The following is a 17,807-nucleotide window of genomic DNA, read 5'->3' on the forward strand; positions in this document are numbered from 1 at the left end:
TCACAGTTGCATGTCACTTCCAGGCCAGAGCATTTATTTGTCAATGTGATGCCTTCCACAGCTATCTTTCCCTCTGCCATAGTGACTGGTAATATTTATGATGGTGGTTGCTCCATTACCCTGGGCTGCAGAATGAAAAGTCACAGAGCAGAGCTTCTAGCCAACACAATACATAGGCGAAAAATAAAACTTTGCTTTTACAAACCACCAAGATTTGGGGATTATTACAATAGCATAATCTAAATTATTCTGACTGGTACCATTGAAATGTTTAAATTTTAAATTAAATAGTATACTTTCTGCATATATTGTAAAATTAATGATGCCTACAACAGCATACAACATTCTCTACATAGAAAATACAAAGTGCAGTGAGCCTATTATGTACCATGATCTAGATTCAATAACATCATTAAAATGTAACCATTTCAAGGGCAGAGGCTATGCTTTTTTTTTTTTTTTTTTTTTTTTTTTGCATCCCCAGCACCATTGATTAGAACACAGTAGGTATGCAGTCCATTCTTCTTGATTATTAAATGGATTTTAAAATGTTTATCCTAAACCTATAGATTTATATTAATCCCTATGAAATGTCATTATGTTGGTTTTATTGTATTATTCCAAATCATGAAGACCATTTCAAAGCATAAGGCTTTTATTCATTTTATTAACTCTCCCACCTACTTTTGTGTCATCTGAATATTTCATAAGCTTGCTTTCTCTGCCTTCAATCAAGTCAATAATTTTTAAAATTCCAAATAAGATATGGCACGTAACAGAGATCTGTGGCTTACCACCATAGATCTTTCTAAATTTCAGCATTAATACATTAATCTGGTTGACCAATTTGGTATGAATCATTTCACTATACTAAAATCCATTTAACTAGACCGTATTGGCACATCTTGTCATGAGAGATCATGCATGTGATAGACTAGGCTTTCATAGTGATATATCATTCTAACAGTTTTACCAAAGGAAAATAACAACTTTATTTAGTCTGATTTGCCCCTAAGATCAATTAATTTATTTATTCAATAAATTTAATGTATGTCTATGATGGAAATACAATGGGAACATGATAGGTATGGTATCTACTTTTTGTGTGATCACAGTCTAATAGAAAAAAAAAACACAGACAACAACAATGAAGTACTTTAAATGTAGTAAGAGGAGAAATATGGAGTGTTTTGAAAGGAAAGAGAGAAGAAACCAAACTCATATTCATGAGAAAGACAAAGGTGTCTGGAGAAAGTGACTTCTAAGTTCAAACCTAGAGTGTGATAGGAAAGATTGTTCTAAAAAGAGGTAATAGCCTGGACAAAGGCCTGGAGCTGAGAGGGCATGGAATGTTCATTGAGGTAGAATGAGTTCAATATGGCAGAATCAAAGAGTGTTATTAATAGCCAGGAGGAATAGAGAGAGTTGACACTGGCAAGGTGATCTGGGGTTAAGATCATGTACAGATTGAGTTGCCTATAGTACATCTAAGAAGAGATGTTAGTGAAAAATTGAGGATACTAATAGAAGTTAAAGAAACAGAATTGGTATACATATTTTGTAGTCTTAAGCACAGAGATGGTATTAAATGTCACAGAAGTAGCTAAACTACCAAAAGATAGAGGCAAAATAAGAAGGTAGCAAAGGGTAAAGTACTGAGAATCACCAACATTTGAGTTGGGAATGTTCAGAATAGCCTACAAAAGAGACTGAGAAAAAGTAACAAGAAAGGTACAAGGAAAACCAGGAGGAACACCAAGGGAATAGTATATTTCAAGAATGTCAGCTATGTTAAATGCTGGGTGATCCAGTGAGTCAAAGGCTCAAAAGTGTCCTTTATATTTAGCCAAGTAAAAAGGCTGTTAACCAAAAGAAAATTATCAGAAACAGATCAGTGGTGTAGCGGGGTTAGAATCACACCGTATAGACTGAAGAATAAACTGAAGGTAAGGAAGTAGAACACTGAATGGAGACAATACTCACAAAGATTAGCTGTGATAGGAAAGAGAGAGGTAGGGTAAGCATATAGAAGAAGGACAGAGAATAATTTTTTTAATTGATGTTTCCCTCGTGATTAGACTGAATTTACTGGTTTGGGGGAATACCATCAGACTTTTTTTTTTTTTCTTTAGTGAATAGGAGGGACTTGAACAAGCTCTAAATGATTAGGGAAAGGAGCCAGCAAAAGCGGAATGGTCGAAAAAAAAGAAAACACAGGGTTATTGTATGGAGTAAGAAAACTTAAAAAAAAACAGATTTAAAAAAAGGTTTCTGGAGCTCAAGTGGAAGAATTTGACATACATGGGAGGATTTTCTGATCTTCAATTGAAAATGGGAGGAAGACAGAAATTACAGATGATGGTGCAGGTAAGTGTGTAGATCTTATGTTGGGAAGTTGTCATCTTGTGGCTTCTACATTCTCTGTGAAACAGCTGGCAAATTTATCTGTAAACAAGGGAGAGTTGGAGGTTTGAGGAGGCATATATCTTCTCAATAGTTAAGTAGTTCATTCTAGGATTTTTCTAGCATTGAATGTTAAGTTCACTGATTCAAGTTTCTGGAGGCCAAGTTTTTGTTTTTGCTTTGTTTCCAATTGAGTCATTTAAATATATCTAATTTTCTTATACCTCCATTTTTTTCTATGACTTACTTTAAAAACGTTTTTAACAAGAATTGAGCAGCAATAGCTAAAAGGGCACCTTCTCTGTTTACCACCATGCCACAAAACTTTTCTAACCCCATTAATCCTTACACTTTCCCTTTTCCACACTCCAGCTAATTTAGGTTTTATAGTATTTTAAGAAGTGGATCAACTTCATTACCCTTGTGTAAAATACAGAGAAACTGAGGCTTAGTGAGCTAAGTAATTTTTACTACAGCAAGCAATCAATTGGAGGCAAAGCAATTAATTCATATTTTATAAAGTTTATTTCCTATTAGGGATCATTAATATTAACGATTTAATATTTTCTCCTCACTGATCAATAACGATAATACTCTGAAGTTATACTTAGGCAAAAGAAAAGTGCAAGTATCTCTCCCCCCTCCCTCCATTTTCAGAATTGAGTAAAATTATCCTGCTGCCCTACAACTTGTATTCAGCACAAATCAGGAAACCAGGAATCTGCCTGCCTCCTTCAATTGGGCATTCCTACTTCATTTCTTTGTGAAAAAATGATATTTTCCCCTTTAAAACTTCCGTTTTAACCTCTTTAAGGCCCCAGGTGGCAACTGGTTTGCCACACATAATTGGTTTTGAAAATGAACCAATGGGAGAAAGTTAAAAGACTAATCCTCAGTGATATGTATTTTAATTTAGTCTTCTAGGGATTAACTCAATAAATGAACAGTATGTCTTTTTATAATAATAGCTACCATCATAAAGATTACTAGCTTGGATATCTTATTTCCAGATCACTGGTATTCCCATTTCTTTTCAATATAGGCAGAAAACTCCATGCAAATATGTGACTACACCCTGGAATCATACTAATTGTTTCTTAAAGCCTTCAAAAAATTTACCTCTTTCCCACAACTGATATCCTATTTTTTGATCCCCTTTTGCTGATCAACATTGGTAGCATCTATCGAACTAGCAATGATTTAAAAGTAACAACTTAACTCAATGTTAGAAAGCCTGCAGCAAAACAAACACTCTCATATACTGGCAATGAGAATATAAATTGTCATTCATTTTTCTGGAGAACAAATTAGCTGTTATGCTTATATAATAACATTTAAAAATTAATTATCTCAGAAAATGCAGTCAGACCCATGCACACAGATGTTATTTTAACATTATTCCTAATAACAAAACTAAAAGATATCAAAAAATACAGCAAGGGTTATGTCAGTTACAGTGTGTCTCTATGATGGAGCAAGATTCTATCTTAATGCAAAATTTCAGGCAAAAACAAAAATTCAAACCTTTTGACCCAGTATATCTTAAGAAAATAATCCAGCCAGGTGTGGTGGCTCATGCCTGTAATCCCAGCACTTTGGGAGGCCGAGGTGGGCAGATCACAAGGTCAGGAGTTTGAGACCAGCCTGGCCAACATAGTGAAACCTTGTCTCTACTAAAAAATACAAAAATTAGCTGGGCATGGTGACGGGTGCCTGTAATTCCAGCTATTCAGGAGGCTGAGGCAGAAGAATCGCTTGGACCTGGGAAGTGGAGGTTGCAGTGAGCTGAGATCACACCACTGCACTCCAGCCTGGTCAACAAGAGTAAAACTCTATCAAAGAAAGAAAAGAAAGAAAAGAAAGGAAGAAAGGAAAGAAGGAAGGAAGGAAAAGAGGAGAAAATAATCCCAAATGTAACTAAAGATGTATGCACTATTGCACTATTATGTCCATTGCAACAATACTTATACTATCAAAGTTGAAAATAATGTAAATGTCCAATAATAGATTGTTAAATAAATTATGGCATACCCATATGGTGGAATATTATACCATCATTAACAATTAAGGGAGGAGCTTCAAGATGGCTGATTAGAAGCATTTCATGTCCTCTTCCTCCACTTAGAAGAACAAAAATAGTGTATGGACAGTCACACTTAAAATACATTATCCAAGAGAGAAAACTGGAATTCAACAGAGAAATGACAAGAAACATCAAAAGTGGAGAAAAGAGAGGGAGAGAAGCAGGTTGCCTGACCAGGATTGAGTGGCAGCTGGGAGTGACTTTCCAATTCAGGGAAAGGATAAATGAGAGAATTCCAGTGACCCATATCCCCACTGTGGAATTATGCATTCCTGGCTATGGGAGAACCCCTTGACACCCCCAAATCCTGAAACTAACATATGGAGCTGCCAGGAGACCATGGGAGGGAAGTGTTCCAGGGAGGGAGTCTGTGTTGGGTACCACACCCTTTCTGAGACCTAAGCAGCTACAAAAAGGCATCATTTTCCAGCATAGTTTTTGGCAGACTAAACACAGTCCTGGGGCCCAACAGCACTGGAACTGAGGCATTATGGAAACTTGGGCTATCAGGCTGTCAATGCTGTGACTGGGGAGCAAGCTGGGATCATTCCACAACCAGGACTAATAAGGCATGCAGGTGTGGGCTGCAGCTGCCGGTGTTGGGAAGTGAACACTGCTGGGATAAAGAATGGGATGTGGGTAAGGTATTAGTTGCCACTGGGACTTGGTTGCCAGCTGAGTGGGGACTCCTGCATCTGGGGTGGGGGTATGAACTGTACATAGGCTACTACTGGCAAGGCTGGGGCCAAGTCCCAGTGGGACTGGAATATAAAATAAATGTACATTCCTTACCCACCAGCCCAGGCTATAGCCACTGAAGATGGTCCCACGCTCTCCAGTGGCAGGGACTCAGCACAGCCACTATCGACCCTCACCTGAGCACTCCACCTGGGGCCTGAGGATCACTACACCTCTACACACCACAGGTGGTACCATCTCTCACCATTAGGGGGCCTGAGCAGCAGCTTACCCAGCCTAGTTTTGCCATTCCCAACCCCAAGGCAGAGCACGTAGCCTGGGGTCCTGCGGATTACCCAACCCAGTCTACCACCATGGGCACGTGAGCACTCCTCCCAAAGGCATAATGTTGGGCCTAAACTCCTAGCCACTACCACCTCAGCTGGCATCTACCTGCAAGTGCCACCTGCAGGCCTGAAGAGTAACCAACCCAGCCCATCACAGTCACTACCAACATCAATATACACCTCTTAGGAGACAAAGAATCATCATATCACTGCTACTGACAATACCCATGCCATGTCTGTGGCCCAGGGGCCTAACAGCCCACCTACCCAGTCACTGCTGACACAACTGGTATCTGAGCAAGCCACCTGAAGGCCCAAGAACTGACCTGCCAGAAATTGCCAACACAGGTGCCAGCACACACAGCTAAAGGGCCCAAGGACAGGCATACTTGGCCTGCTACTGCCACGGTGAGGGCCTGAAGACTGGCCCATTTGTTATCCCAGCCCCCAGCACAACTTTACCACAGTCTGCATTAACAATCATACATTAAGCTACTAAGGAAATCACAGACATTACCAATGCTATATAGTAGAAGAAATCATATGGAGATGACTACACTAACGCATGAACTCAAGTCAAAGCCAGAGAGTCCTCCTCAACCAGCATCATAGATACATCTTCAGGAAAAAGGCCTCCCCTACGAAGACAAATTTAAAAAAAAAATTGCAAGAAGTGACTATTATACCAGATGTACATACATCGACATAAGGACAAAAGAAACCCAAAAAAGCAAGGAAATATGACACCTACAAAGAAATATAATTATTCTCCAGCAACAGATTCCAAAAAAAAGGAAATTTATGAAATCCTGGAAAAATAATTTTTTTATTACACTTTAAGTTCTAGGGTACATGTGCACAACGTGCAGGTTTGTTACATATATATACATGTGCCATGTTGGTGTGCTGTGCCTATTAACTCATCATTAACATTAGGTATATCTCCTAATGCTATCCCTCCCCCATACCCCCTCCCCACAATAGGACCCAGTGTGTGATGCTCCCCTTCCCGTGTCCAAGTGATCTCATTGTTCAATTCCCACCTATGAGTGAGAACATATGGTGTTTGGTTTTCTGTTCTTGCGATAGTTTCCTGAGAATGATGGTTTCCAGCTGCATCCATGTCCCAACAAAGGACATGAACTCATCCTTTTATATGGCAGCATAGTATTCCACAGTGTATATGTGCCACATTTTCTTAATCCAGTCTGTCACTGATGGACATTTCGGTTGATTCCAAGTCTTTGCTATTGTGAATAGCGCCACAACAAACATACATGTGCCTGTGTCTTTATAGCAGCATGATTTATAATCCTTTGGGTATATACCCAGTAATGGGATGGCTGGGTCAAATGGTACTTCTAGTTCTAGATCCTTGAGGAATCGCCACACTCTTTTCCACAATGATAGAACTAGTTTACAGTCCCACCAACAGTGTAAAAGTGTTCCTATTTCTCCACATCCTCTCCAGCACCTGTTGGTTCCTGATTTTTTAAGATTGCAATTCTAACTGGTGTGAGATGGTATCTCATTGTGGTTTTGATTTGCATTTCTCTGATGGCCAGTGATCATGAGCATTTTTTCATGTGTCTGTTGGCTGTATGAATGTCTTCTTTTGAGAAATGTCTGTTCATATCCTTGGCCCGCTTTTTAATGGGGTTGTTTTTTTCTTATAAATTTGATTGAGTTCTTTATAGGTTCTGGATATTAGCCCTTTGTCAGATAAGTAGATTGCAAAAATTTTCTCCCATTCTGTAGGTTGCCTGTTCACTCTGATGCTAGTTTCTTTTGCTGTGCACAAGCTCTTTAGTTTAATTAGATCCCATTTGCCAATTTTGGCTTTTGCTGCCGTTGCTTTTGGTGTTTTAGACATGAAGTCCTTGCCCATGCCTATTTCCTGAATGGTATTACCTAGGTTTTCTTCTAGGGTCTTTATGGTTTTAGGTCTAACATTTAAGTCTCTAATCCATCTTGATTTAATTTTCATATAAGGAGTAAGGAAAGGATCCAGTTTCACCTTTCTACTTATGGCTAGCCAATTTTCCCAGCACCATTTATTAAATAGGGATTCCTTTCCCCATTTCTTGTTTTTGTCAGGTTTGTCAAAGATCAGATGACTGTAGATGTGTGGTATTATTTCTGAGGGCTCCGTTCAGTTCCATTGGTCTATATCTCTGTTTTCGTACCAGTATCATGCTGTTTGGGTGACTGTAGCCTTGTAGTATAGTTTGAAGTCAAGTAGTGTGATGCCACCAGCTTTGTTCTTTTGACTTAGGATTGTCTTGGCAATGCGGGGTCTTTTTTTTGTTCCATATGAACTTTAAAGTAGTTTTTTCCAATTCTTTGAAGAAAGTCATTGGTAGCTTAATGGGGATGGCATTGAATCTATAAATTACCTTGGGCAGTATGCCCATTTTCACAATGTTGATTCTTCCTATCCATGAGCATGGTATGTTCTTCCATTTGTTTGTGTCCTCTTTTATTTCACTGAGCAGTAGTTTGTAGTTCTCCTTGAAGAAGTCCTTTAAATCCCTTGTAAGTTGGATTCCTAGGTATTTTATTCTCTTTGAAGCTATTGTGAATGGAAGTTCATTCATGATTTGACAGTCTGTTTGTCTATTACTGGTGTATAAGGATGTTTGTGATTTTTGCACATTGATTTTGTATCCTGAGACTTTGCTGAAGTTGCTTATCAGCTTAAGGAGATTTTGGGCTGAGACAATGGGGTTTTCTAAATATACAATCATGTCATCTGCAAACAGGGACAATTTGTCTTCTTCTTTTCCTAAATGAATACCCTTGATTTCTTTCTCTTGCCTGATTACCCTAGCCAGAACTTCCAACACTATGTTGAATAGGAGTGGCGAGAGAGGGCATCTCTGTCTTGTGCCAGTTTTCAAAGGGAATGCTTCCAGTTTTTGCCCATTCAGTATCATATTGGCTGTGGGTTTGTCATAAACAGCTCCTATTATTTTGAGATATGTTCCATCAATACCGAATTTATTGAGAGTTTTTAGCATGAAGGGCTGTTGAATTTTGTCAAAGGCCTTTTCTGCATCTATTGAGATAATCATGTGGTTTTTGTCTTTGGTTCTGTTTATATGCTGGATTATGTTTATTGATTTGCGAATGTTGAACCAGCCTTGCATCCCAGGGATGAAGCCCACTTGATCATGGTGGATAAGTTTTTTGATGTGCTGCTGGATTCAGTTTGCCAGTACTTTGTTGAGGATTTTTGCATCGATGTTCATCAGGGATATTGGTCTAAAATTCTCTGTTTTGGTTGTATCTCTGTCAGGCTTTGGTATCCAGATGATGTTGGCCTCATAAAATGAGTTAGGGAGGATTCTCTCTTTTTCTATTGATTGGAATACTTTCAGAAGGAATGGTACCAGTTCCTCCTTGTAACTCTGGTAGAATTCAGCTGTGAATCCACCTGGTCCTGGAATTTTTTTGGTTGGTAGGCTATTAATTATTGCTTCAATTTCAGAGCCTGCTATTGGTCTATTCAGGGATTCAACTTCTTCCTGGTTTAGTCTTGGGAGAGTGTAAGTGTCCAGGAAATTACCAATTTCTTCTAGGTTTTCTAGTTTATTTGCGTAGAGGTGTTTATAGTATTCTCTGATGGTAGTTTGTATTTCTGTGGGGTCGGTGGTGATATCCCCTTTATCTTTTTTTATTGCATCTATTTGATTCTTCTCTCTTTTCTTCTTTATTCGTCTTGCTAGAGGTCTATCAATTTTGTTGATCTTTTCAAAAAACCAGCTCCTGGATTCATTGATTTTTTTGGAGGGCTTTTTGTGTCTCTATCTCCATCAGTTCGGCTCTGATCTTAGTTATTTCTTGCCTTCTGCTAACTTTGAATGTGCTTGCTCTTGCTTCTCTAGTTCTTTGAATTGTGATGTTAGGGTGTCAATTTTAGATCTTTCCTGCTTTCTCTTGCGGGCATTTAGTGCTATTAATTTCCCTCTACACACTGCTTTAAATGTGTCCCAGAGATTCTGGTATGTTGTATCTTTGTTCTCATTGGTTTCAAAGAAAATCTTTATTTCTGCCTTCATTTTGTTATGTACCCAGTAGTTATTCAGGAGCAGGTTGTTCAGTTTCCATGTAGTTGAGTGGTTTTGAGTGAGTTTCTTAGTCCTGAGTTCTAATTTGATTGCACTGTGGTCTGAGAGACAGTTTGTTATAATTTCTGTTCTTGTACATTTGCTGAGGAGTGCTTTCCTTCCAACTATGTGCTCAATTTTGGAATAAGTGCAATGTGGTGCTGAGAAGAATGTATATTCTGTTGATTTGGGGTGGAGAGTTCTGTAGATGTCTCTTAGGTCCACTTGGTGCAGAGTTGAGTTCAATTCCTGGATATCCTTGTTAACTTTCTGTCTCATTGATCTGTCTAATGTTGACAATGGGGTGTTAAAGTCTCCCATTATTTTTGTATGGGAGTCTAAGTCTCTTTGTAAGTCTCTAAGAACTTGCTTTATGAATCTGAGTGCTCCTGTATTGGGTGCATATATATTTAGGATAATCAGCTCCTCCTGATGAATTGATTCGTTTACCATTATGTAATGGTCTTCTTTGTCTCTTTTGATCTTTGTTGGTTTAAAGTCTGTTTCATCAGAGACTAGGATTGCAATCCCTGCCTTTTTTTTTTTTTTTTTTTTCCATTTGCTTGGTAGATCTTCCTCCATCCCTTTATTTTGAGCCTATGTGTGTCTCTGCATGTGAGATGGGTCTCCTGAATACAGCAAACTGATAGGTCTTGACTCTTTATCCAAGTTGCCAGTCTGTGTCTTTTAATTGGACCATTTAGTCCATTTACGTTTAAGATTAATATTGTTATGTGCGAATTTTATCCTGTCATTATGATATTAGCTGGTTATTTTACTCGCAAGTTGATGCAGTTTTTTCCTAGCATCAATGCACTTTACTTTTTGGCATGTTTTTGCAATGGCTGGTTCCGGTTGTTCCTTTCCATGTTTAATGCTTCCTTCAGGATCTCCTGTAGGGCAGGCCTGGTAGTGACAAAATCTCCAAGCATTTGCTTGTCTGTAAAGGATTTTATTTCTCCTTCACTTATGAAACTTAGTTTGGCTGGATATGAAATTCTGGGTTTAAAATTCTTTTCTTTAAGAATGTTGAATATTGGCCCCCACTCTCTTCTGGCTTGGAGAGTTTCTGCCGAGATCTGCTGTTAGTCTGATGGGCTTCCCTTTGTGGGTAACTAGACCTTTCTCTCTGGCTACCCTTAACATTTTTTCCTTCATTTCAACTTTGGTGAATCTGACAATTATGTGTCTTGGAGTTGCTCTTCTCGAGGAGTATCTTTGTAACATTCTCTGTGTTTCCTGAATTTGAATGTTGGCCTGCCTTACTAGGTTGGGGAAGTTCTCCTGGATGATGTCCTGCAGAGTGTTTTCCAACTTGGTTCCATTTTCCCTGTCACTTTCAGGCACCCCAGTCAGATGTAGATTTGGTCTTTTCACATAATCCCTTATTTCTTGGAGACTTTGCTCATTTCTTTTCACTCTTTTTTCTCTACACTTCTCTTCTCACTTCATTTCATTCATTTGATCTTCAATCACTGATACTCTTTCTTCCAGTTGAGTGAGTTGGTTACTGAAGCTTGTGCATTTGTCACATAGTTCTCGTGTTACGGTTTTCATCTCTATCAGTTCTTTTAAGGACTTCTCTGCGTTAATTATTCTAGTTATCCATTCATCCATTCTTTTTTCAAGGTTTTGGTTTCTTTGTGCCCTGGTACGTAGTTCCTCCTTTAGCTCTGAGAAGTTTGATGGACTGGAGACTTCTTCTCTCATCTCGTCAAAGTCATTCTCTGTCCAGCTTTGTTCCGTTGCTGGCAATGAGCTGCGTTCCTTTGGAAGGGGAGATGCACTCTGATTTTTTGAATTTACAGCTTTTCTGCACTGCTTTTTCCCCATCTTTGTGGTTTTATCTGCCTTTGGTCTTTGATGATGGTGACATACTGATGGGGTTTTGGTGTGGGTGTCCTTTCTGCTTGTTAGTTTTCCTTCTAACAGTCAGGACCCTCAGCTGTAGGTCTGTTGGAGTTTGCTTGAGGTCCACTCCAGACCCTGTTTGCCTGGGTATCAGCAGCAGAGGATGCAGAAGATAGAATATTGCTGAACAGCGAGTGTTGCTGTTTGATTCTTGCTCTGGAAGCTTCATCTCAGTGGTGTACCCCACCATGTGAGGTGTGAGGTGTCGGTCTGCCCCTAGTGGAGGATGTCTCCCAGTTAGGCTACTCAGGGGTCAGGGACCCACTTGAGCAGGCAGCCTGTCCATTCTCAGATCTCAACCTCCATGCTGGGAGATCCACTGCTCTCTTCAAACCTATCAGACAGGGGCATTTACCTCTGCTGAGGTTTCTGCTGCTTTTTGTTTAGCTATGCCCTGTCCCCAGAGGAGGAGTCTACAGAGGCAGGCAGGCCTCCTTGAGCTGAGGTGGGCTCCACCCAATTTGAGCTTCCCAGTGGCTTTGTTTACCCACTTAAGCCTCAGTAACGGCAGGCAGGCATCCCTCCTCCAGCCTCACTGCCACCTTGCAGTTAGATCTCAGACTGCTGTGCTAGCAATGAGGGAGACTCCGTGGGCATGGGACCCTCCGGGCCAGGTGTGGGATATAATCTCCTGGTGTGCCGTTTGCTAAGACCCTTGGTAAAGCGCAGTATTAGGGTGGAAATTACCCAATTTTCCAGGTGTTGTCTGTCTCAGTTTCCCTTGGCTAGGAAAAGGGATTCCCTTCCCCCTTGCACTTCCCAGGTGAGGCAATGCCTCACCCTGCTTCAGCTCTCACTGGTCGGGCTGCACCAGCTGACCAGCACCAATTGTCCGGCACACCCCAGTGAGATGAACCCAGTATCTCAGTTGAAAATGCAGAAATCACCCGTCTTCTGTGTCGCTCACGCTGGGAACTGGAGGCTGGAGCTATTCCTATTTGGTCATCTTGGGCGCACCCCTGAAAAATAGTTTTAAATAATGATATGAAAGAACCTTAGTGAGGTATAAGACAACTCACATACACAATACAAAGAAATCCAAAAACCAATTCAGGATATGAATAAGAACTTTACCAAAGAGATACATATCATAAAAAGGAAACAATCAGGAAGTCTGGAACTAAAGAATTCAATACATCAAATAAAAAATACATTTGAAAACTTCAGTAATAGACTAATCAAACAGTAGAAAGAATTTCAGAACTTGAATACAGATGTTTTGAAATAGCCCAGTCAGATAAAAATAAAGAAAAAGGAATTTAAAAGAATGAATACAGCCTACATGATATATGGGATACAACAAAGCAAGCAAATGGTTGAATTTTCAGTGTCCCCAAAAAGTAAAAAAAAAAAATATATATATATATATATATATATTTCTATATATATATATATAGAAAACCTATTTAACAAAATAATAGCTGAAAACTTCCCAAGTCTAGGAAGGGATTTAGACATTCAGATACAGGAAGCTCAGCCATCCCGTCAGATACAATCCAAAAAGATCTTCTCCACAGCACATTGTAGTGAAACTGTCAAAACTCAAAGAAAAGGAGAGAATTGTAAAAGCAACAAAATAAAAGCATTAGTCATTTATAAGAAAATTCCCCCATTGGATTAAGAGCCGATTTGGCTAATGGGATGACATATTCAAAGTGCTAAAAGAAAAAATCTGTCAGACAAGAATACCATGTCCAGCAAACGTATTCTTCATAAATGAAGGAGAAATAGTCTTTCCCAGACAAGTAAATTCTGGAGAAATTCACTACCATTAGATGAAACCCACAAGAAATATTTAAGGGAGTCCTAAACATGGGAGCAAAAGGACTTTTACCATCATGAAGACACATGATAGTATGAAACTCACTGGTAAAGCAATCACACAAAGAATGAAAAGAAAGGATGCAAATGGTACAACTACAGAAATCTACCGAACCACAATGCCAAAAAGTAACAGAAAAAGAGAAGAACAAAGAATATATAAAACAACCTGGAAACAATTAACAATGTGACAGGAGAAAAGCCTCACAGATCAATAATAATCTTGAATATAAAAGAATGAAGCTTTCCTGTTAAATGATATAGAATGGTTACATAGGTCTTTTAAATAATCCAACTATATGCTTCCTGCAAGAAACTCACCTTACCAGTAAAGATGCACATAGACTGAAAGTCAAGGAATGGAAAAAAAATTCCACAAAAATAGAAATAAAAAGCCACGTAACACTGACATAACTCATGTCGTATCTGCTATTCAGGGGCCTAAGAACCCACCCATCCAGCCCACTGCTGGCAGGAGTAGCCATACTTATATTAAACAGACTTGAAATCAAAGTAGTAAAAAAAAATAATAATAAAAAATAAAATAAGACAAAAAGGTTCATTACATAATGACAAAGGTATCAATCCAGCAAGAAAATATAACTATTATGAACATGTATAGACCCAACATTGGGGTAACCCAGATTCATAAAGCAAATATTACTCAATCTAAAAAGAAAGATAGACTGTAATAAATAGTGGGGGACTTCAACATCCCATTCTCAGCATTAGACCTAACAGCTAAACAGAAAAAACAGAGAAACATTATATTTAAACTGGACTTTGGACCAAATGGACCTAATATTCATTTACAGAACATTCTGTCCAACAATTTCTGAATACATATTCTTTTCCACAGTACATGAAACATTCTCCGGAATAGACCATATGTTAGGCCACAAAACAAATCTCAACAAACTGTTTTAAAAACTGAAATTATATCAAGTATCTTCTCAGACCACAATGGAATAAAACTAGAAATCAATACAAGCAAGAACTTTGGAAACTATACAAATACATGGAAATTAAACCACATGCTCCTGAATGAATTGGGTAGATGAAGAAATTAAGATGGAAATCAAAAAATTTCTTGAAATAAATGAAAATGGAAACACATCATTCTAAAACTTGTGGGATACAGTAAATGTAATGCTAAGAGGTAAGTTTATAGCAATAAATGCCTACATTGAAAAAGTAGAAAGCTTTCAAATAAATAATGTAATAGTGCACCTCAAGCAACTAAAAAAGCAAGGACAAACCAAACTCAAAATTGGCAGGAAAAAAAAACAAAGATCAGAGCAGAACTAAATGAAATAGAGACTATAAGAATAATACCAAGGATACAGGACCAACAGAATGAAAAGTTGACTTTTTTGAAAAGGTAAAATTAATAAGCCACTAGCTGGACTAAGCAACAAAAAAGAGCGCTCAATGAATAAAATCAGAAATGAAAAAAAAAAATTTCAACTGATACTACAGAAATACAAAAGATGATCAGAGACCATTATGAATACCTATATGCTAACAAACTGAAAAACCTGGAGGAAATGGATAAGTTCCTGGACACATACAACTTACCAAGATTGAATTCAGGAAGAAACAGAATATGAGAATAGACCAATAATGGGTAATGAAATTGAATCAATAATAAAAAGTCTCCCAACAAAAAAAATCCAAGACCAGATGGCTTTACTGCCAAGTTCTACCAAACTTCCAAAGAAAACCACCAATTATCCTGAAATGATTCCAACAAAATTAAAGAGGAAGGAATACTCCCTAACTCATTCCACAAGGCCAGCATTACTCTGATACCAAAACCATATAATCACACACACATACACACACACACACACACACACACACACACGAAAACTATAGGCCAATATCCCTGAGGAACATAGACGCAAAAGCCCTCAACGAAATGCTAGTAAACAGAATCCAGTAACACAACAAGAAGATAACACATCATCATCAAGTGAGATTTATCCCAGGGTTTCAAGGATGGTTCAGCATACACAAATCAATAAGGGCGATATAGCACATGAAGGAAAAAAAAACATACGATCATCTCAATAGATGCAGAAAAAGTGTTTGGTAACATTCAACATCCCTTCATGATAAAAAATTTAAAAAACTCTCAATAAACCAGGTATAGAAGAAACATAACTCAACATAATAAAGGCTATATATGAAAATTTCACAGCTAACATTATATTGAATGGGGAAAAACTGAAAGTCTTCCTCTGGGAACTGGAACAAGGATGCCCACTTTCACTGATCCTATTCAAGATGGTACTGGAAGTCCTAGCCAGAACAATCAGGTAAGAGAAATAAATAAAAATGCATTCAAATTGGAACAGAGGAAGTCAAATAGTCCCTCTTTGCTGACGCCATGATCTAGAAAAAACTAAAGACTCCACCAAAAAACTATTAGACCTGATAAATAAATTCAGTAAAGTTGCAGAATACAAAATCAGTGTACAAAAATCAGCAATGTTTCTATACACCAATCATGATCCAGCCAAGAAAGAAACAAAAAAGTTAGTTCCACTTACCATAGCTACAAAAAAAAAAAAAAAAAATCCCAAACTACCTACGAACAAATTTAACCTAGGAGGTGGAAGACCTCTACAAGGAAAACTATAAAACACTCATGAATGAGACAAATGAAAAAATATTCCATGCTCATGGATAGGAATAATTAACAGTATTAAAATGACCACAGTACCCAAGGCAATCTACAGATTCGATGCAATGCCTATCAAAATACCAATGTCATTTTTCACTGAAATAGAAAACACAATCCTAAAATTTGCACGGAACCAAAAAATAGCCTGAATAGCCACAGCAATCTTAAGCAAAAAGAACAAAGTGGCCAGGCACGGTAGCTCAGGCCTGTAATCCCTGTACTTTGGGAGGCTGAGGCAGGTGGATTGCTTGAGGTCAGGAGCTTGAGTCCAGTCTGGCCAACATGGTGAAACCCCGTCTCTACTATAAAAAAAAAAAAAAAAAAAAAAAAAAAAAATTAGCCAGCCAGGCGCAGTGGCCCACACCTGTAATCCCAGCACTTTGGGAAACCCAGGTGGGTGAATCATTAGGTCAGGAGTTCGAGACCAGCTTGACCAACATGGTGAAACCCCGTCTCTACTAAAAATACAAAAAAATTAGCTGGGCCTAGTGGCAGGCATCTGTAATCTCAGCTACTCAGGAAGTTGAGGCAGGAGAATCGCTTGAACCCAAGAGGCAGAGGTTGTAGTGAGTCAAGATCACGCCACTGTACTCCAGCCCTGGCGACAGAGTGAGACTACATCTCAAAAAAAAAGAAAAAAGAAAAAAAAAATTATCCAGGTGTGGAGGCATGCGCCTGTAATCCCAGCTACTCTGGAGGCTGAGGCAGGGGAATTGCTTGAACCAGGGAGGTGGAGGTTGCAGTAAGCCGAGATCACACCACTGCACTCCAGCCTGGGTGACAGAGTGAGATTCCATCTCAAAAACAAACAAACAAAAAAGAACAAAGCTTGAGGCATTACGCTACGTGATTTCAAAATAGATTACAACACTATAGTAACGAAAATAGTGTTATTAGTATAAAAGCAGACACACAGACCAATGAAATTGAATAGAGAACCATAAATAAATCCATATATTTACAGTCAACTTATTTTCAAAAAAAGGCTCTTAAGAACACACATTGGGGAAAGGACACTCTTCAATATATAGTGCTGGGAAAATTGGATAACCATATGCAGAAGAATGAAACTGAACCCCTATCTCTCACCATATATAAAGATCAACTCAAAATGGATTAAAGACTTAAATATAAAATACCAAACAATAAAACTACTGGAATAAAACATAGAGGAAACACTTCAAGAAATTGGCCTAGGAAAAGAATTTATGGCTGAGACCTCAAAAGTATAAGCAACAAAACCAAAAATAGTCAAATGAAACCATAATAAACTAAAAAGCTTCTGGACAGCAAAGGAAACAGTCAACAGAGTGAAGAGACAACCTGTCAAATGGGAGAAAATATTTACAAACTATTCCCTAACAAGAGACTAATACCCAGAATATACAAGGAGCTCAAACAACTCAATCTCACAAAAAAGAAAGAATCTCATTAAAAAGTAGGCAAAAGCTCTAAATAGACATTTTTCAAAAGAAGAGATACAAATAGCCAACAGGTATATGAAAAAAAATGCTCAACACCATTAATCATCATGGAAATGAAAATCAAAACCACAATGAGATATCGTCTTACTCCAGTCAGAATGGTTATCATTAAAAAGACAAAAATGGAATTTACCCTTCAACCTGAGACTTTAACCACTCCCCTCCTAAGAGTTAGAGTAATGTTAAAAATTCCAAACCTTTCTCTATAGATTTCTGTATAGATACACATACATTCTTATGCATGCATACATAGATTTTTTTCCATTATATGTGGAATCATAT

At 38.3% G+C, this 17,807-nt stretch overlaps 1 protein-coding gene across 1 annotated transcript in view; it reads right to left on the reverse strand.

The window, feature by feature from the left end:
• Positions 1-17,807, reverse strand: part of IL1RAPL2 (interleukin 1 receptor accessory protein like 2) — a 1,280,701-nt gene that overhangs the window by 1,202,979 nt on the left and 59,915 nt on the right. The window lies entirely within an intron of this gene.

The sequence above is a fragment of the Chlorocebus sabaeus genome, chromosome X (genome assembly GCF_047675955.1).
Source record: "Chlorocebus sabaeus isolate Y175 chromosome X, mChlSab1.0.hap1, whole genome shotgun sequence".
NCBI lineage: Eukaryota > Metazoa > Chordata > Mammalia > Primates > Cercopithecidae > Chlorocebus > Chlorocebus sabaeus.